This window comes from Staurois parvus, unplaced genomic scaffold (assembly GCF_062004578.1).
Source record: "Staurois parvus isolate SC_StPar_1 unplaced genomic scaffold, SC_StPar_1.0 ptg000401l, whole genome shotgun sequence".
NCBI classification, from domain to species: Eukaryota; Metazoa; Chordata; class Amphibia; order Anura; family Ranidae; genus Staurois; species Staurois parvus.
Window position 1 is genome coordinate 6,046,871 of NW_028318197.1, and position 22,602 is coordinate 6,069,472.

Consider the following 22,602-nt stretch of genomic DNA (forward strand, 5'->3'; position numbering starts at 1 on the left):
CACTTCTGGGCACTATAATTTTCATATATTTTTGCCCTTTACATCCAATGTCCTTTAAGTCTGTAACGTTAGATACTTTCTCTAATGGATTTATTTATAAACAGAAAAAAAAAATTGCGGAAGTAGTCGTCCTGAATGTACATTCATTCTGTGTGAATTCCAACAAAATCAAATGTTACCAGGGTTTTTTCTTTATCCAGGTCAGATGTTAGTCATTCAAATACGACATTGTCACTAAAAGATGGAGTTAATATTCATAGTTAATAAGTATTTATCTCCAACTAGTGGCCAAAATGCTGTATTTTCTTGATTAATGCTTATGAACGAAGAACATCTGACCTGGAGAGAAGATAGCATTTTGGCATTCAATTTTGACAGTATTCAGACAGAAAAATATACTTGCAGTTTTGCAGGACACAAAGCTCTGCAAAGCAAATGTTTGTGAATCAAGAGAAGATGTACAATCAAGTACAATCATAGAATGCATTAAGGTAAAAAACCTTCTGTGTGCAGCTCCCAGCCAGCCCGCCCTTAGACTTACCAAACCTAATGCAGCGCTGTGCATGACAGCAGCATTGCTGCTATCACTTTCTGTCTTTCCTCACTGGCTCAGAAGCAGTAGCGGGAACCATTGGCTTCTGCTGCTGTCAATCACAGCCAGTGGTGAGGAGGGAGCAGGGGAGGGGCCAAGCTGCACTATGTTTGTCAATGAACACGCAGAGTGTGGCTCATGAGAGAGCCCAAATGAGTGCCCCTATAGCAAGTGGCTTGCTATGGGGGCACTCAGCAGTGGGAAGGGCCAGGAGTGCCAGCAAGGAACTAGATAAGAGGAGGATAAGGGCTGCTCTGTGCAAAATCATTGCACAGACCAGGTAAGTATAACTTGTTTTTGTTTTTTTTAAATTTCTCTTTCAATTGCTTTATTGTGTGCATTGTATCACACTTTGCCAGGTGTAAAACATTTTACAAAATAATTTGTACTAAAGTAGAACTCAATACAAATTACAAAACTTTTGTATGTTTGTAAATTGAAAAGCTATTTATCTGTGGCTTAATTTTTACATTTTACTAAATGCTTACCTTCAGCCATGGGAAACCAGTTTGCATTGTAGCCAGGTTTAGTTGTAGCTTCAGGAAAAAAAGAAGAAATGGTAATTGAGCATAAGCTGTTATGCATTTTATTGGTGCATTTTTCTTGACTTGAATTCTTTAATTTGTTAATTGACACATATCTTTTATTATTACTTTTAAACAACTGAATTTTCCTTCATCGGAGACATAATACAGTGAGCTCTAGACAGCAGACAGCAATGACACAAGCACATTGACAATTAATGTCTCTTTCAGAAGAGCAGTTGCTACATTTTATAAATTGTCATTGAATGTATCTGTCATCAGGGCCATTTGTGAAAGTCCTTCAGCTGTCATAATGTTTCACACCCACAAAGCGCATTCAGATACAGTACCAGTATGCAGTCGATGTGATCCTGATGCATTCATCAGCCTTTTGTTGTTGTACCTGTTATTTTAAGATTTAACATTCTGGAGTATTTTGTCTCCCTGAAATATTTAACAAAACATGGAGAATAATATCTCAGTCGCATTGCTAAAACAGTATTTCCCATTCAGCGACAAAGTTGCTTTGAAAATAGGATATAGTTGTCGTAAAAAAATAAATCATGCGAACAAAAGAATGTCTGCCAGACTTTATGTATGTAAAAAGAAGAGAGATCTGTTGAGCAGAAATTGGTAGCTGATGACAGTAGACGGCAGATAACTGCACTGTTTGGGAAGTTGCGTGCAGTGTGTAAAAGGGAAAAAAAATGTGTTGATCAATAAAGAATATGACATTGGGATTGATCTACTAAAGGCAAATAGACCATGCACTTTGCAAGTGCAGTTGTACAAATTTTCATTAGTAAATATAATGTCGTAAAGCTTCACTTTGTAAAAAAAAGCCCAATGAGGTGCAGAGAAATAAAAAAAACTGTTTTGCTTGCACTTGATTGGATGATGGAAATCATCAGTGCTTTATCACATTTACTAAGCTCTGGGCTAAATGAATGCAACTGCACTTGCAAAGTGCACAGTCTATTTACCGTTAGTAAATTCACCCCATTATGTCACTAAGATTATGTACTGTATGTATGCATCTGCAATTCAGGCAAATGGCTAAATATACACATATTGTATATGGGACAGCACAGCGGCTAAACGGTTAGCACTTCTGCCTGGCAGCACTGGGGTTGTTGGTTCAAATCCCAACCACGGCACCACCTGCCTGGAGTTTTCATGTTCTTCTTGTGGGTTTCTTCCCACACTCCAAAGACATGTTGGAAGGTTAACTGGCTCCTGTCTAAATTGGCCCTTCTATGTATATGTATGAATGTGAGTTAGGGACCTCAGATTGTATGCTCCTTGAGGGTTAGGGACTGATGTAAATGTACAATATATACAGTATATATGTAAAGTGCTGCAAACATTGACAGCACTATATAAATACCTGTAATAAACAAAAAGCAATATTATATGTATAAGAGATCTTTATCGACCTAAGTCTAGTATTTCTTTCCATCTAGTCTTAAAATTTGCACAGCTCTACCCAGGGGCGGACTGACCATTTGGAAACTCGGGCACTGCCCGGGGCCTGGGGTCAGTAGGGGGCCCCATGAGATGCCCCTGGTACCTTTTTCATAGGCTTGTTTGAGTTTGGGCAAGGACACAGGGGCCCCATGATCTCCTATTGCTCGGGGGCCCCATGAGTTGTCAGTCCGCCCCTGGCTCTACCCTATCAGAGCAGGAGAACTGATCTTTCTCTGCAGCTATTTCACTTTCACTTGCAGGTCCCCTTCCCCACAGTGAAAGGAGAAGATTGTACAGACAATCAAGTATTTACATTATATGCATTAAAAATAGTAAAAAATGTAATGATGTAATAATGATTCCAGAGCTGAATTCATATGTGTTTTTTAAATCTACCTGGAGTTCAGCTTTAAAGAATACAGCATCGGTCTCTGATCCACTTCAGGCAGTGTCACCATCTACCTCTGGACCATACCAAGACGTTTTTGGGAGCTGCTCTACTTAGCTTAAAGATTGACCATTTTAATTGGTACTACAATGGTATGCAGGTGGAGTGTTAAGATAAATAATTTTTTGGGATTATTCTATGAAAGGCATTATCCCTAAATCTTAACCACTTCAAGATCGGACACTTTTACCCCCTTCCTGTCCAGGCCAATTTTCAGCGCAATCACACTTTGAATGACAATTGCGTGGTCATGCAACACTGTACCCATATGAATTTTTTTGCCTTTTTTTGAGACAGATAAAACTTTATTTTGGTGGTATTTATTCACCGCTGGGATTTTTATTTATTTATTTTTTGCTATATAAATGAAAAAGTCCAAAAATGTTTTAAAAAAGTGTTTTTCTTATAACATTTTGCAAATAAATAATATTACATCATAAATCTTGGCCAAAATTTATTCAGTTATCCTTTTATTAAAAAAAAAATAACCCAAATTAGTTTATAACCAAAAATTATAATTTAAAAAAAAAACTTTTACATTTTTTTTTTTATATCATTATTTATGTTTTTTTTCTACATACTGTCACCCTAGCAGTACAGTGGCACCATGGTGACACTGTACTACTTGCGGGGGCGATGAAGATTTTTTTTTTTTACATTGATTGCTTTTACACCCATAAAGGCTGTAAAAGCAATCATTTCTCCTTCTCTCTGGCTGCATTCTTGCATCGATTGAGGACTACTGTGTGAGCTGTGATTGGTCACAGCTTGTCACATGGTACAAGGCTGTTGTGAATAGCCTTGTACCATGTGACCTCTGTGATCATTCACAGATTTCACACATAGGTGTCCGTTTGTGAACCAGCGGTAATAGATCGCTGCTCAGTTCTCCGGCATTCTCGGAGAACACAGTTCTCCTGTGAATGCAGTTTATGAAGCAGTTCTCCGAACGAAGGGAGAACGGTCTCCAAACGCTGGAGAACGGTCTACAAACTCTGAAAAATGGCTCATTTTACTATAATCTCTCGAGATTATAGTAAAAGATCAGTTTACTAAACAGAGGTAAACTATCTCTGCTTAGTTTTCGGTCCCTCTGATTCTCCAGCTCTGGGCTGGAGAATCTGGAGGGAGAACACATATCTCCAGAGAAGGGCTGACATGATCTCCTGAGTGTTATAAACTGTGAATGACCAGAGAATAGCTGAGATCCGTTGAATCGCAGCTATTCTCTGTGTCATAAACGGACACCATAGTAAGTAATGATGTCAGAAGTGACATCTTGCTTACTACTCTGCATGTGATCACTGATTGGCCAATCAGTGATCACATGATTGGGACCTCGCAGAAAGTTCCCGTATGACGATTATGAACGGCAACCCACCCCTGGACTGCCGCCACCCAGCCATTTATATACAGCGGCCAGACGGCAAGTGGTTAAACTATATACCAAAAAGTGGATGGGACTTTAATTATATTTCCAACAGTAAAAATAACAAATTGTTACAAAATTTAATTACAAAATTCCATATTAAAGTATAACTTAAGTCAAAACTATTTTTTTTAGTTTCGGATAGAGTGGAGAAGGATTAAAATAGCTGTATGCTTTTATTGCTGTCCATTCCCGGAGATTCACCCTCTCTATTTGTCCTGTTTACCATTAATATTGAAAGTGAAAGCAAAAGAAAATTAAAAATTTTGGGGTGTCCCCAGAAAAGTAATAGGGGGGGAAATCTTCCAATGGGAACACTAGTTCTGGTGACCTGGGGTTCCCCAAGGAATTCCCTTAATATTCAGTGATTTCCCCTCACTTCCTGTTTGGCTATTGGCCAGGAGGTGAAGGGAAATCTCTGTAATGGGACACAGATGGCGAAACAAAATCTGACAGAGGTTATAACCCTCCATTACTCTATCCAAATTGAAAATAAACATTTTGCCTATAGTCCTACTTTAAGCATGCCCATGGGGCATTTACAGAGAACAAACACTGTAACACAATACACCATATAAAACTTAGTAGAGAGCACGATGAAGTCAGTGTACTGGTCTTCGTGTTTTATGGGGTTTTCCACTTTATCAGAAGCCTTAAAAACTCCAAAATCTGTCTTTTTTGCCTTATGGTGATGTACATTATACTGTAAAGAGACAACATATTAAAATGAACAAAATACGATGAATATGCAACACATACAAAATATGCATAGTGTGATGCATGATAGTAAATTTCTGTCCTCCACAACATACAAAAACAAAAAACTAATAATAAAATAACTCCTTCTTACCAACCCTGTGATATGGATATAATCCAAGGCTCAGGGGGAAACCATCAATTCCCACCCGGTCAATGAGAGGACCCTCAAAAAATCTTTACTTAAAAGGAACATTTCACTGTTTGCTGCCATTTTGGTCATTCCCTTCTCCAATCCTCTTAGGAATTTTCATGTTTTGTGAGCTGTGGATAGTTTATTTGACCCTCCATCCTCCCATTTCCTCAGTTCTTATCTAGACTAGAGTGACATATCTCCAGCCACCTGAAGCCTCCTGGCATATATTTACAACACACAACCTAGGAGGCTCAGGTCAGTAAGGGCCAAAGTATTGTGAGCTATTGGGCCTGCATAGATGTTGAATAAATTACAGGTTAAAGTGATTCAAAAGGTTGTAATAAAAAAAACAAACAAAAAAAACAAATATGTTATTCTTTCCTGCTCTGTACAATAATTTTGTAAAGAGCAGCCCCAATCCTCTTCTTTTTGGGTCCCCATCCCCGAAGTCCCGACTCCTCCCCTCTGCCGAGTGCCCCCATCAACAAGCTTCTTGCTGTGGGGGCACTCAAGCAGGCTCACGCCTGAGAATGTGCCTGTGAATGGACATTCACACACAAAGTGTGGCTCAGCCCCACACCCGCTCTCTTTTCATTGGCTTACTGACTGTGATTGACTGCAGCAGGAGCCAATGGCTCCCACTGCTGTGTGAGCCAATGAGGAGAGAGAGGCTTGGGAGAGCTGCTGCTCTCATTCACATTGCTGAATAGAGATGGGGCTCAGGTAAGTATAAGTGGGAGCTGGGGGTTGGAGGGACTACACCCAGAAGGTTTTTTAGCCTTAATGTATAGAATGCGTTTAGAACCACTTTAATATGCTTTTCTTCCATAGGGTAAATATTACATTAATGACCTTTTTCCTATTGAAGAACAGATGTCTGGGAAAGTTATTTATCTCGGGTGAAGCTTAGCAACGTTTATGTAAAATTCTACTCGAATTTTGGACAAATTATGAGTGAATTTTGAGCAAGTATTAGGCAAGATCTTTGATAAAACAACCCAATAGCGTTTTTTCCCTTATTGCTTTATTATATTCAATAAAAAATTTTGTTTTTGTTTTTTTTTAAGTTTTTTTATTTTTATACTTAGGTAATTATGAAATATTACATAGGAATAATTCATATTTACATTTCCAGCCAGCAGGAGATCAGGTCAGACTCTAGGTCAGGAAAGCAAAACAAAATGTTCTATATGCATAGTGTCATTGATGACCATTCAAGAAGCTCTTGTAGATCCTTTTGAGCTTTGGTGTTTGTCCTACAGATCTTCATCTCTAGTATGTCCTCTGGTTTCCATTGTTCATCAGTCTGCCCACTGGCATCTAACCTGTAGGTGTTTGTTTGTCATATTGCAGTCTACCATTTGGAACTGAGTTTGGGTTTCATGTCAACAACTTATAGTGTAAGTTCACCTTCAGCAGTCTTTTCCAAAAATCCCCCTATGCAATTTCATATTTGCTGAACAGAACATACCAGAGTTACTCTGTTACTCTAGACTGTATGCATGCAGTGCGAATAGCCCAAAGCAGCCATTAGGAGGAACACAATTGTGAGGGGGGTTTGAGGGGCCACTGGTTGTTGCAGAGAGTCCCCCTCAGAGTTGCATGTGTAATGGGAGTAGATGCAGCATTTGAAAAAGGATTAATGCTGTTAAGTTCTATACGGGGGATATACAATTGCATAAGGGGGCTTTTTGGAAAATGTTGCTTAATATGAACTTACACTTTAAAGTGGAACCCAAAACTGTATCTGAGTACCACAAACTGAAAACATTATTTAATTCATTTTTATTACTCCAATCAAACTCACTCATCTATCTATATATTCAAACTTTTTTTTTGTTAGAAGTTCATTTTGAAAATGCCCCTCATCCCCCCTCCCAGCATTTCTAGCCTTGGCCATCTTGATTAAGAGCAGATGAATAATGTAGCTTTTATTTCCTGGAATTCATCTGCCCTTAGCTCAGGCATGCAGGCAGAAGGATATTCTTGAGTGAAAAAAAAACCCTCTTTCACTCCCCACCCCCAGATGAAAGAAGAAAAAAATGCCCATGAAGACTCTTAGGGTGTATGACATAATTTTGGCCTAGGCCAGAATCCAGGAAGCAACTGAAGAAATGTAAAAAACAAAGTTTAAGACAAGTAAATATAATATACCATCCTATTTATTTATTAATGCTAGCAGCAAAGGATTAAAATAGTTATTGTTGAGTGAGAGAGTATAGCTCCACTTTGGCGGTGGACCATTAGGAATTCAAAGAACCATGAGTGTACCACATTAAAATCCCTACTTCTGTGCAGCACTCCTGGTCCCTGCGCCTAACATCATGTCTATCACTGTTGAAGCAATGGGTCTATGCATGGCAAAAAAAAAATTCTGGTTAGACTTATAAAGGCTAAGCCAATGCCTGCTGCAACCAATCAGATTTTACCTTTCACTTTTCTAGGATATATTTAAATTGAAACAAACACATCGCTGGTTGCCATAGACAACAGCTTTTTTTGCTTCAATTGCTCCAGTTTTGTTTATAAATTGACTACTGTAATGTTTAATTAACAAACCAAATAAATCCAGTGTCTGTCATTTTGTATTTGTCTTGCCAGGGGCATGACATGCAGCCAAGAACATGAGCATGTCATAGAATTAGAAGAACAGTTGTACAATATCCATACATCCTATACAGAATAAGAAGACTAAGACATCTGTCTTCATGTCTTGTTTGTTTGACTTTTGCCATCATAAAACATACATGTATCAACATATTTGTAAACTCGGCTCGCCGAAGGATCCAAGCATGCCTCTTTATTCTCCTTTCTTGCTTTATTTGCGCAATATCATGCATGGAAATGTAATGAGACCTAATAAATAAAACTCTTCATGGTTTGTGAATTTTGCTGCATTTGTAAACACCCTTGTCAGTTTGGATACCCACTAAATTTAAAGGGTGTGAGTGTTTAAACAGCCTATTACACGCCTAGTTGGGCTTTGTTGCTTGTTTGACCCTTTGCAGCCTTCTACAGACAACTGTTTGTCGAACTTTGCAGCTTTTCAAAAGACTTATTTTTTTCCATTTTGCGTACCTGTGGGAAAAGATTCTTCATAATTTAGTAAGTCCTAAATTTACCAGTTCTTCAAATCACAGAATCTGGCGTATCGTCAACTTCATCACAGTTTTGTCAAATTTTATTCACAGCAAAATTAATGTTGATGTTGCTAAATAACTGAAGGGTGTCTAAAACTAATATACATCTGACAATAAAAAGGTATTAATATGCAAATTATATGTTTTGGTTGGTGTTAAAGTGACATTAAAGTCAAAATGAAAAAGGCAACACTTACCTGTTGAACAAAATCATTACTTTTCTCCATTTCTCATAGTCGCCACTGGCACTGTAGGCTCCCCCCTTCCTTAGGGTGCCTCCTGTAGCAAGTCAAGTGTTAAGAAGATACCTAGGTGTGAGCACTCCTGTTGGAACCCAAGCTGAGCTGTGTGCATTCACAGACACACACAGCACTGGTAGGCCACACCCTACTCCTTCTTCACAGGAATTTGGCTTATATCAGCAGGAACCTATGGAGCCACTGCCCTCAATTTCTCCTGTGAAACCATCAATTGAGAGGACTGACACTGGAGACATTGTTAGAACTTTTAGATGATTTTAAGAAGAAGGTGATTAATCCAATAATTGTGAGTGATGCTGAAATTACAATAATAGATTCATACAGTATATGTTGTGCTTAATTCATACCAACAATTAGATATGAAAAAACTAATACAATAATATACACTTGTGTAAAATGTCCATAAACACTGTGTTCTAAATTGTGGGATAAAATAAGAAAAAAAAAGTGCTTAGAAAATAGTCCACTCTGTGACATCCGGTTCTGTATTAAACTTCCAGGTGCTTAAGTCACCACATGCCCCAAGCAAACTAAGAGTCACCAGAACAATATGACCCTTGTGGTTATAATGGGTCAATACGCATGTATAGTATCTGAGGGCCTCCTATCCAGATGCCATTCCCACGGACCAGGACTCTCCAACACCACCTCTTCACTTTACTTGTGCTCATATACAGTCATGGTCAAAAATACTGGTGCCCGTGGATTTCTGCCAGATAATGTACCACTTTGTCCAGAAAATTGTTGCAATTACAAATGTTTATTCTCATGTTTATTTATTTTGTTTGTATAGGTATGACACAAAAAAGTGGAGAAACAAATATCCAAATCTGAAACATTGCATGCAAAACCCCAAAATTGGACTGAGCAAAGTTATTGGCACCCTCAATTTAATATTTGGTAGCACTCCCCTTGGAAAAAACAACTGAAATCAATCGCTTCCTGTAACCATCAATGAGTTTCTTACACCTCTCTACTGGAATTTAGGACCACACTTTTTTCGCCAACTGCTTCAGGTCTCTCAGATTCAAAGGGTTCCTTTTCCCATCTGCTGTTTGAGATCTCTCCACAGGTGCTCCATGGGATTGAGATATGGACTCATTGCTGGTCAGTTCAGTACTCTGCAGCACTTTGTCGGAAACCCAACTTTCTGATACTGGGCCCTATATCACACCCCAGAATTCTTTGGTAGTCTTTATATTTCATAATGCCATGCACACGGTCAAGACATCAAGTGCCAGAAGCAGCAAAGTAACCCCAAAACATCAGTAAACCTCCATCATGTTTGACTGAAGGGACGGCTGTATTCTTTTCCTTAAGGGCCTCATTTCTTTTTTTGAAAACAGTAGAATGATGGTCTTTAACAAAAAGCTGTTTTTTGTTTTGTCTGTCCACTGCACATTCTCCCAAAAGGATTTTGGCAAACTTCAGTCTGGCTTTTTATGTTTCTGTATCAGCAGTGGGGTCCTCCTGGGTCTTCTACCATAGTGTCCCTTTTCATTCAGATGGGGTCATATAGTGTGAGCTGACACAGTTTTACCCTGTGCCTGAAGGTCAGCTTGAATTTGCCTGGAAGTTGATTAAGATTCTTTATCCACCATTCAAACAATCCTTCATTGCAATCTTTGATAACGTTTTCGTCTTTCATCCACATCCAGGGAGATCAGTTACGGTGCCATGGGCTGTAAACATCTTGACAATGTTGAGCACAGTGGAGACAGGAACATTAAGATCTATGGAGATGGACTTGAAACCTTGAGACTGTCCATGCCTTTCCACAATTCTTTGTTCTCAAATCCTTTTTTTGCTGCTCTTTCTCAGAAAGAGTTAATTTTTCACTGGTTGCTGGCTTGATTTCTATATTGTCAGCACCTGTTAATTGATACACGTGAGTTTAATTACAAATTATAGGAGTATCACAAACTTGGAATGCAATTATATCTTACAATTTTGAGATGGCGCCAAAGAATTTTTTCATTCCATTTTTGGTGTTTTGTGTGGAATGCATCAGATTTGGCTTTTTGTTTTTCCACTCTTTTGCATTATACCAATACAAACAAAAGAAATACACATGAGAATGCCTAAACATTTGTAATTGCAACAATTTTCTGGGAAAATTGGTGCATTATCTGACAGAAATGCAGGGGTGCCAGTATTATTGGACAGATTGGTACATGGGAAAAGAAGAACTGTAAACATGCATCATAGAGTAACCTATATTTATTTTTTTTAAATCCACCAGCCACAAACACTAAAAGAACCAAAAGAAGTTCTGCTACCCAGGGTATCCAGCAATATTGATGAAACCGGGTGCCATTGTTCCAGAACCAGAGTGTGTTCCACCCATAGGAACAGTCTCCACGATCCTCTAATAAACATTGCAAAGCAGGGAGAACATTTCAGGATTTTTAAGCAAGTAAAAAGAACTTAAAAAAAGTAACTGGCAATCTGTAAGTATAAATGGCAATCTGTAAATGTATGAGAACACATAACAAATATAGGTGTCCTTTTATGAAACTGAGATAAGCGCAAATCCTAAGGATCGTTGCTGATCTCAGATCATTAGTGGTTTAGGAAACAGAGATGATCAGCAGAGAACATGTTCTCTGTTGATCATCTCAGCACACAGATGGCCAGTATATGAAGGAGCGATGTCAGCCCTTTACTGGCAATCTGTGTTCTCCCTCCAGATTCTCCAGCCCAGAGGTAGAGAATCGGGGGAACCGCAAACGAGGCAGCAGTAATTTACCACTGCTTTGTAAACTGTGTTTGACTGATCTATTAACAGCATCCATTTTCTAGCGTTCAAAGCATTTGTAGATCGCTTCTCTCCTCATTAGGAGAAATGATCTACACCGCTTCATGAAAAGACATTCATAGGAGAACTGATCCTCTGAGAATGCTAGAGAACTGAGCAGCGGTCATTTGCACGATAAAAGGACACCATAAAGTATGTGTTATTCATTTTTGGCTAAAAAAAGTGGAAATACACTTTAACATGTACAGTTTTTATCTATCTACTGAATTATTGTTGATAAAAAGGTTTTTGCTTTTCCTTGAGAGCTTTTCTGCTTGTCCTGCAATTCCTGATTGCCGCTTTTCTGGCTGTCATTTGTCAGCACCTTGTCTGTTGAGTATAGCTCTTCCCAAACACTGCCAACCAGAATCTCTTCCGTTTATGGACCATGCTATTCGACTGATTATTTTTATTGTTTATTTAACATAATAATATTTCTCTATAGTATAAAATAAGGGTTTCATCCCACATAATTTTGTTTGCATATGAGGCATAGGATGACAAACTGAATGAAAAATATTGTTTTTGTGCTTAAATATCTTTGTTGAGAATATTATTTTCCCTCTTTTGTGGATAGTTAGGGGATTTTCTGCTTTTAGCCTCTCAGGTGGAAAACCAATTCATTAGCTCTACAATAAAGTGTCAAAACCCTCAATGCCTGGACTGCTCATACCCTCATTAATAAACTATATCAACTGAGATATAAGTAACTCCAAAGCTACTTTACACTTAGAAATGTTTTGGTTGTTGTGTGCCTAACCTGGCAAACCTTTTTAAAAATTAATTAAACACTGAGACTTGACTGCAGTATACAGGAAGAACTGTAGCCAAGCCGTATAATCCTCAGATCCACTGATCTGCAGGGGTGTGCTCTTTATAACAAAGGCAATGATGGTGTTTGTTCCACAAAGGCGGGAGAAGGAAAATTATTTTCAGTGTTTGCTGTGTGTACTTGATGATCTATTACCATAACAGCTGCCATAGCAGTCCATGTATTTCCTATGGGATGTGACACTGCGTGGTGCTCAGTACACAGAAAAGATTGTATCCCAAAGTTCCCTCTCTATACAATTATTATCATTTATCAGAAAAGTAACTGTGGAATATTAATAGGTTGTAATACATTTGTATATATATTAGGAATTACCAAAATTGCTAAAACCGCACAATCCTGCACCAACATCCCTTATACTACTGAAAAAGGTAAATGGTCCAATGGACTTTTAAGGTGATAGTATAAATGTATAGACATATATGTATACACACAGAAAGTGTATATAAAAAAATATCTGTGACTTTTGCTTTCATACAAAAAAGTTAATCTCTTGATCCTTATAACACGCGGCTTTTAAACCTCCAAAAGGATGTTGATATTATACTACAATATTCAGAAGATAGATTCTATAACACATACAATTGGAACTTCAAAGTCTGCCATGATTACTGTCACCCGTCAACATTTTTACATTCATTAATATCAATTTATATAAAAATATCAAGTTGTCTTATATGCTGATCAAATGGTGGGGTTTGGGTAGATATATTTCATGGGTCAGTAAACCCAGTTCTTCAGGTTCTGTGAAACTGTATCACCATGATATCTATATAAGATGAACGATATATCAAAGAGTGTCTTGAACAATCATTCAGTCCATCAGCAACCAATTTATCATGTAAATTATACTGTGATTACTTGTTGGATGTAACTATATAATGATGCACATTTTTTTTCATGTTCTATTTTTTATAGGCTATTGTTCTGGTAATGGAATCAAGTTGTTCTTTTGTGTTTTTATGTTGATATTGTTTCAATGAACCTGAAGAAGTGGGTTTCCTGACCCACAAAATGCATTGTTTATCCGCTTGAACCCTACCACTTTATCAGCATATAAAACAACTGGATTTTTTATATAAAACTGATAATAATGAATGTAAAATTGCTGAAAGGTGAGAGTAACCATGGAAGTTATAATTGTATGTGTAGTAGAATCTATGTCTTGCAAATATTGTAGTATATTATCAACAGCCTTGTGGAAGCTTAAAAACTGTGTGTTTTAAGAATCAAGAGATCAGCTTTTAAGTATAAGAAAATAAAAGTTACACAGATTTTATATATACACTGTCTGTGTTATTAACTTATATTAGCACCTTAAAAGTCCCATTTAAAAGTTTGTACCATTTACCATTTGCAATAATTTAGGAACTTTGCATTTATTGTTTTAAAATGACAGGGTCCATTAATATAATATACTTTAGGATGGAATTTGGAGGGTCCTGTAATGATGTTGTGAAGTCCTGAGATTTCTAATTGCATCGTGATTAGGACATTTTTAAGTGTATGTACACCAAATGAATAACTGCTCTAATTTGTTCGCTTTTGATATGCTAGGTATAGCATTGAAAGCATTTTGTTTGAAAAGTGCAAAAAAAACCTTAATTTTCCCAGAAATCTGAACTGATAACTTCCTGTGCTCTCTGCCTGTGTACATCATTCTCATCAGTTCTGAAATGTATTTACCGTATAAAGCACACCAGGTCTCATTTTAATACATACATTTTAACCCATTCCCACCGCTGCCTCTTGCTCCATTAACTGAGTCGAAATGCCGGAAAGGAGGTGGGCATTCCGATTGTGTGACCGCTGTGATTGGCTGATCAGACAGCTCCTGATCTTAAGTGTGCATCGGGAGCTTTCCGTTACATGTTAGTTGTTTGTCCTGGGATCACACGCTCAGCACAGTAACTTATTTCCAAATAGATGCATATATGTGGCTGCTTGAAGTTAAAGCCCACCTGCTGAGAGGCCACATATATGTGCCACGTCGACGGGAAGAGGTTAAAGAACACAGCTTTCAGTAACCTCTTGCCCTCCTGAGGATTTACCCCCCTTCCTGACCAGGACATTTTTTGCGTTACAGCGCTGAGTTACTTTGACAATTGCACGGTCATGCACACTGCACCCAAATGCAATTGATGTCCTTTTTTCCCATGAGTTGAGCTTTCTTTCAGTGGTATTTGATTGCCTGTGTGGTTTTTATTTTTGCACTATAAAAAAAGCAGACCAACAATTTTGAGAAAAAAAATCTATATTTTTTACTGTTTGCTATTAAACCTGTCCAGTAAAAAAATGTAAAAAAATCCAATTTTGTCATAAATTTAGGCCAAAATTAATTCTGCTACATATCTTTGATAAAAAAACATCCCAATACATGTAAATTAATTGGTTTACGTTAATTATAGCATTTACAAATAGAGGTATATATACTGGAATTTATAGCGGGACTGCGGCGGGCATTCTGACACTGGGTAGAACTGACTTGGGTTCACTAAAATTCCCAGTGACACCATTACAGTGATCAGTGCTAAAAAAAAAACCACTGACACTCTACTAATGGCACTGGGCAGGAAGGGGTTAACATGAGGGGTGATCAAAGGGTTAACTGTGTGCTGTTTTACTATGTACTGTTTATTGGTGCTTCACTGTAATCACACTGCTTTGGATGGTTGTGCTATGTACAGCCATCCAAAGCAGTGTGCACGAGCTGACAGGGAGGAGAATTGTATTGTTTACAAACAGTTCTCCTCCCCATTGGATATGATCTTCAATCACCGGGCGCCGGAGAGTAATCACTGGCTGGGACCCGGTGATTGACAGCCACTGCCACGAATGGTGGCGCAGGTAGGGCGCATGCCCCCTGCTCGGAAATGCAAAATCATGTATATACAGTATACATGATTTTGTACACCCATGCCACCCTGTAGCAGTATATCTGCTATAGGGCGGTCGGGAAACAGTTAAATTAATATCAAGTGATCATGCCAATATGGTCCTTGTCTGGCATTTCCTGTGTAGAGTGACAATGTTCTGTCCCTGTCTCCCAGTTATGCTCCTGTGTTGTCACCCTATCAGGCAGGGTCCACTATTTTCACCACCAGGAATCCTGGCCTGGGAAGCGGCATGCAGCCATTGCTGAAGTGCATGTATGTAGACAGGAAGCAGTGCAAATGACTACAGCAGATCAGAAGCACTGAGATACAACAAAGAGCAAAACTAAGCAAACTAAATATCATTAAATTAGGGTTTTCATAGTTATGATCCATTACAAAGCTAAGTAAACTATGTCTGTGTAAGGATTGGGAAGTTACTACACTATCATTCCTCCAGCTGCAGGTTGGCTTTAATTTGCTACTTCCTTACACTTCTACATTTGTAGTCAATGTGATGGAATGCAGGATTTTCTTTGCTTCAGTTGCCATGTTTACGAGCTTTACATAAAGAAACCCTGCATTCAATGTTTCTATCCCAGTGCTACAGTAAGCTACACTAAAGCCAATGATGGTAACAGTCAGGTTGCCATTCTTCTTTGTACACAGAAGGGCTGGTTGTCTTTACAGATCTTGCATGGCAAACAGCAAAATTTGATGGTTGTGGCTTGGACCAGAAGGGCACTGCAGTGTGATGGATTGAAAAATTAGGAAAAGTAGTAACTAAATACAACTAAATATATAACATAAGAAAATGAAAAACACACAACAAATAAATTGCAGATATAGAAGAGAAAATGTAACGTTATTGAGATCATACTGGTACTCAATACATTTAATGGCTCTTTCACATGGAGCCTCTCCACTCCATTGAGCGGGGGATCTGTGGGTGGTTCCCCTGCCGAACTGAAATGGAATGGATGTCAGTTTTTTCACATTCATGCCCATTCAGTTTGTGCCCAACGGGCACAGGAGGACCTGTGATAGCTCTATGGCTATGTGTCCGTTTACATCAGGCTACCTCCAATTCGTCACGTTTAGATCTGGAAAAACAGGAAAGTCCTTTTTCATTTTTTTAGTTTGTGTCCAATGGGCACAGGAGTACCTGTGATAGCTCTATGGCTTTGTGTCTGTTTACATCAGGCTACCTCCAATTCATCACGTTTAGATCTGGAAAAACAGGAAAGTCCTTTTTCATTTTTTCAGTTTGTGCCCAACGGGCACAGGAGTACCTGTGATAGCTCTATGGTTATGTGTCCGTTTACATCAGGCTACCTCCAATCAGTCACGTTTAGGTCTGGAAAAACAGGAAAGTCCTTTTTCATTTTTTCAGTTTGTGCCCAACGGGCACAGGAGTACCTGTGATAGCTCTATGGCTATGTGTCCGTTTACATCAGGCTACCTCCAATCCATCACGTTTAGGTCCGGAAAAACAGGTCCTTTTTCATTTTTTTCTGGACTCCTAGGTAGCCTGGTGTAAACAGACACTTACATTTACATCATCCTGGCCATAGAGCTGCATTGAGCTGATTTAGAAGCCCATGCTACAGCGCCCTAAAGCTATACTGGTACTTTTATATGTGAAAAAAGCCATAATTTTATTTAATTTCAACTTTTTTTCTTTTGAAAAGCCAGTTTAACAATCCATTAAAAATTTTGTAAAAAGTACACATTTACAGGAATATACAAAAAAAAATCCTCATTTAGCATATTTTGTGGGAAGCTAGTAAGGCTTAAAAATCATTTATATGTGGGTGGAGGAGAGAACTTGCTCTATGCATTTCATAGGTTTGGCCTACTTCTTCAGAACCTAACCTATAATATTAATAATTAAGAACAAATCAATATGTAGCAAATGTACATTGTATATACTGTATGTATATAAGGATTAAATGATATAACCTAGATTAATTGTGACTACACTTACGCAAAATATGTTTTGGGTGCATACCATGAAGAGGTCAATTGCAAAAGCAACATTTTATCAATGCACACTTGTACATGTGTACTTAAATACGTATAGAAAAACTGAACCAGGCTGCATACATTCATTTGGCATAATAAGAACAAATTGTATATTTAAAGGAGAATTGTTCTTTATTTTCAGTGAGCACACAAGGCCCAAGAGGCAGTAATGATAAACAGGAAGAAGCAAAGTAATATTACTGTCTGATCTTATGTCAAAAGTGTTTGTGTCACAAGCGTGACCAGCCAAAGATACAAATCCTTTGGCAGGTTATACAGTAAACATATACAGTATGTACTTGAATGGTTTATCTCTAGAGTTGCACTTTAATGGCAGCCGTAGAAGGAGATATGTTTCATCAAAAAGATGGATGACATTTTCCACTCTTTGTACTGACACACAACCATAAATGCTATGCCGGGATAAAAATCTAAAACCCTGAGCTGGTAGACTGCCTATAAGCATTCTAAAGCTTCATTTTCAATAAAGCCGGAGTGCACCTTTAACGAATGTATGTAAAGCTACAATAATATGTTTTTTTAATCCCTACATACTTTATCAAGAAAATTATTTCATATAGAAAAATACTCTGTAATTAGCCTATTTAGCAACAAACAATCATGTATAATTATCACAGATAACCCCAAATAATGAGCTATATGTTATGGTTGCATCTAGAATAAATATTTTTCAAACTATTTCTGCAACAATTTTACTGAACATATAACTGTTTTCTTTAGCTGAATAAACAGTGCACTAAATTATAGCTGTGCAATAAAAGTGATACAATATAAGAAAAATGTTTCCTTAGCTGTCATGACTCCAAGGCGGCTCTGCACCCCATCCATATTCCCACATATTTTTTTTCTTTATGGTAACCCTGTAGAAGTCGTCTTTAAGGTAAAAATATTTTCCAATTATGTAGCAGTTTAAATGACAGATTACTCCGGCTGCCTGTGGGCAAACTTCTAAGAGGAAGAATTTTATTCTGGGATTGTTTCTGTGTTTTATTGAATATTCCAGCTTGGGCACATGGTTGAGACCTACATTGTATTGTCAGAAATATGTGCTGTAGGGATGAGCGAAGTAATTTTCACAATAGATTTTGACAAGTGATTTTGTTTGTACTGTATAAATATAGTAACTTCCTTTTTTGTATATATAGGATTAATTTATTAATTTTAAATAGTGTTTTTTTGCATATTTTTTGTGATCTTAATTTGTGCACTGTTACTTCAAATTTTTTATTTTATGTTTTTTTCACTGTCCCACTAGCCAGGTCCAGAATAGTTAACAGGAACATCCATCACCCTCATGAGGACCTGTACTTTGGAAACTGTTAATAAAGACAGTAGAAGGACTAGTTACCACTAATGTCTATAGGCACTCTGCTGCTAATCTTTCCCCATTGCTTACGTACCTTGCCTTGTTCTGTGCTCTTGTCTCTGTGTGACAGAGACCTTCTGGATAGAGGCAGAACTTTGCTTCCTTATTTCAGAGCCTCCAGCAAGAAGAACACTGAGCAGCACAGTAGAGGCATCACCAAATCTCAATCCAAATCTTCTGCGACTAGCATCAGGAGCTTGTTAAACAGAAGTGCTTAGACACAATCAAATACCAAGAAATGTGCTACAATTTTTCAGGAGGAATTTCAAACAAAGGTCAACTTTTCAGGGTACTGCAAATGTACAGTATACATTTTTTGATGTTCCCTATAAAACAGCAAATATTCACTTTTTGAATTCACTTTAAAACCCATTGCACCCTTAAAGTGATATTAAAGGCAATTAAAAAAAATAATAGCAATGACAAATATGTCATAGCTACCTGCTCACAGCAGTGGTTTTGCACTGAGCAGCCCCGATTCTCCTCTTTTCAGCGCTCCTGGTTCTTCCCTCCTGCCGAGTGCCCCCAGAGCAAGCATCTTACCATGGGGCACCTAAGCAGGGTCGCTCCCTTGCCACTGCTCGATTTGTCTATTCACACATAGGACTCTGGCTTGGCCCTGACCCCTCTCTCTCCTCATTGGCTCACTGACTGTGACTGACGTTGATTCCCACTGCTGTCTCAGGCAATGAAGAGGGAGGGTCCCGAAGAGCTGTGGCTCTCATGCACATCGCTGGATCGCTATGGGGCACAGGTAAGTATTAGAGGGGGAATACTGCACACATAAGGTGTGTTATCTTCATGCAGAGAATACATGAAGGTAAAAATCCTTGAGCCTTTACAACCACTTTACACTTTAAAATCCAGAAAAAATTACCTTTCCCATTTATTCCAATGCATTTCTCAAAAATGGCATAATTTGATCATAATCTTATGATTTTCTCCAATCTTAGGAGAAAATAAGGACTCTTAAACCTGGTTCACACCATTAACAGCTCACAAAGAGGTCTCTGTACTAACTATGTGAAGTTAGCACAGCGATCTCCCCACTGAGCTATTGTGCTCTGACAGGGGTACTGCCACCCTCCTCCCAGTATATACAGATTTTTTTTAACTTTAACAGCCCTCTCTCCGAACTTGCAGCAGAATAGGCCTCCCAACTATGCACAGCTTGTACCTTGATGAGCAAAATCTTCTGGCTGGGGACCCCTCCTCCGGTGGAAGAACCATGCTCTCTGAAGCTCCTAGCTATTTATGCATTCCCCAACCACCATCTGAGCATACCTTCCAGGGATTTTCTAGAGCTACATAAATATTCAGGGTTATCATTTGACTCTCTCACCTACTATATTCTGGAAATCTCCAGAAGAGAGGGAGAAGCAATCAAACTTGCAGTCTGCAGAGCCCAGAGCAGCCTAAAGCTTGCTGCTTTGCTGATTACAGGAGAGCCACAGAACTAGATCTAGGTGGATGTGCTAGATCACCATCGCTTCCATTGCATCCTCACATCCAGAACTAATTTACATACAGCCTAATGTTATAGAGTCATTTAATCTAAATTGCATATAGCTGTATCTGTGCTGTAAACCACCCATGGAATGGGTGGGAAATCACTTAGCTCCAATACACAGAATAGGCAGCAAGAAAAATAAGATTTTGCAATTACCATGTATTCCCCTAACATGAGTTCACTCGTGCTTTTTGCACATTAGGAACTACATAAACAAAAACATGGACAGGTGTTCCTGTAACACGTATGCTGCATGTGAACAGATTCCAAGATATTCTTGCCTTTTTCTACACTATGCCTCATAAGCTAGGTCTTTAGGCCAACACAGGGCAATTTTTGTTACCAGGTCGCACAGCCTAGACATTGCACTGCACTGGCACTTATTTACTTGCATATTTATTTTTCTTTCATGTGTGTCACCTGCACCTATGTCTGTGTTGCCTTTTCACTCAGGATGGAGGGTGTAGGTCCTCGGGTCTACCCTGAAGTCTAGGGGGAGGATGTGTGACCATCAGGTTTCTTCCTCCCATTACCTGGAGGGTGTCTGTCTTTGGGAGAGCTCCGTTGTCACATACCTGGTAGGAGTCTGAGTTGACAAGGTGTGCCTCTTTTGTATCTCCAGCCCAGGCCCCACTGAGAGTGGAACAGATGGTGCTGAGAGACAAGAGGAACACGAGTTTCAGCAGATGTTGATGGAAGAATTTGCAGCAGGAGATGCAGGCTTGGTAGGTCTGACAGGACATCAGGTCAGGAACCGAAATGGAGCAGAACTGATCAGCCAAGGTTAAAAGGGACCTTTGCCTGTGCCGCTGGTTCAGGGAAAGAGGCTTGTTGGCACATCCATCTCAGTTGAGGCAGGGATGTAATCTGGAGACTGGAGGCAACGAGAAAGACAGCAAGAGCAGGCACTCAGGAGCAATATGAAGCCAAGTCAGAGACAGGAGCAAGGTAACAGAGGCATTCAAGGCCAGTAGCAGGCAGGAAACGAAGTACAGAAACATGGGCAGAATTGTGGTCAAGAGCAGAGCCCAGGTCAGGAACAGGCAGGCAGGCAGAAGTACAAGCAGGATCAGGTCAGTAACAAGCCGGGTCATCATCAGAAATCAGATGTAGGATATACGCAGGACACAGGAAAGGCTGAAGCCCAGTCAGCACTGATGATGAGCAAGAGCCTCCTATAAAATTATAGGATTAGGTAGTCGGATACGTGGTGACATCTCTGCCCCTCCGAATACCTAATACGGCGAGTACTGACAGTGTGTGCAAGCACACTTACGAGGCTGGTTTCCACTGCATGCAGCGGTTTTATCATAAAAGCGTGTATTGTTTTTCACAATGTGAGTGCATAATGGACGCACAATAAAGTCATTCTTTTATCTATGATAAGACACTATATACCTTTGAGGAGTGCTCTGAGGAGGGAGAGATCCTTATTACCATACAGGCTTACACGGGAGCTTCCTCTCCACACAACTCCACCTATATAACCATAGGCTGTTTGGAAGGAGAGTATACTGAAGTTACCAACCTGCTGAACTCTGTACAAAGTTTGTCTTTACACAGGAATTTAATGGACTTTTTATTTATTTATATATTTATTATATCACTATTTTAAATTGATAGGACATTTTTTTGGCACATTCCGTTTGGACTTCCACCTTTTATATATTATTACTTTTTAATTCATTATTTATTATCATCTCTTAATAATTTGATTTTTCAGTTTTTATTTTATTTTCTAAAACCATCAACAATTGTTTATTTTCTGTCACTTAAGTATGGATTAGCATCAATATTTCGCACGTTTATATTTTAGAGATCATGCAGACTTAAAATTATAGGTACATAAAATCATGTTTGGGTTCTAATATACCATTCAGGCATAGGTTTGTGATAGAGTGCGGCACCCTATATTTATATATTTTGTACTCATTGCTGGCACACATTTATGAGGGTGAGCAAAGGAGCCTGCGACCTATTTTGCACAAACGATTTATAATATACACTTCAGTGGCTCACAAGTAATTCTGTATTATTATCACTCCTATAAAAAGTCCATCTGGTGCCAACAGTGGACATGCTCCCACACATGCGTGTGTGCCTGGTCACAATTCTATGGGTAATACCATGCAAATGGGCATGCCTGTGTACTATTCATCTTACTTGAATTCCCTTACATTCTCACCTTGAACTCAGCGGTGATCATGAGGAGGTTGGTCCGCCAGGCCTTTTGTCTAGGTAAATCTGAGTGTGCCATGCCCTCATCAGGAGCCTTGTGCCACAGGGGGTTAGGGAGGGTTCCTACTTCTTTGGGAGGTGGACCAGAGACACACCCTAAGTTCACCTTTTTACTTTCTTGGTTCACTTGCTGGTGTTTAGTTTTTTCTCACATACCATGGACTTTACAAGAAAAAACAAATATATTC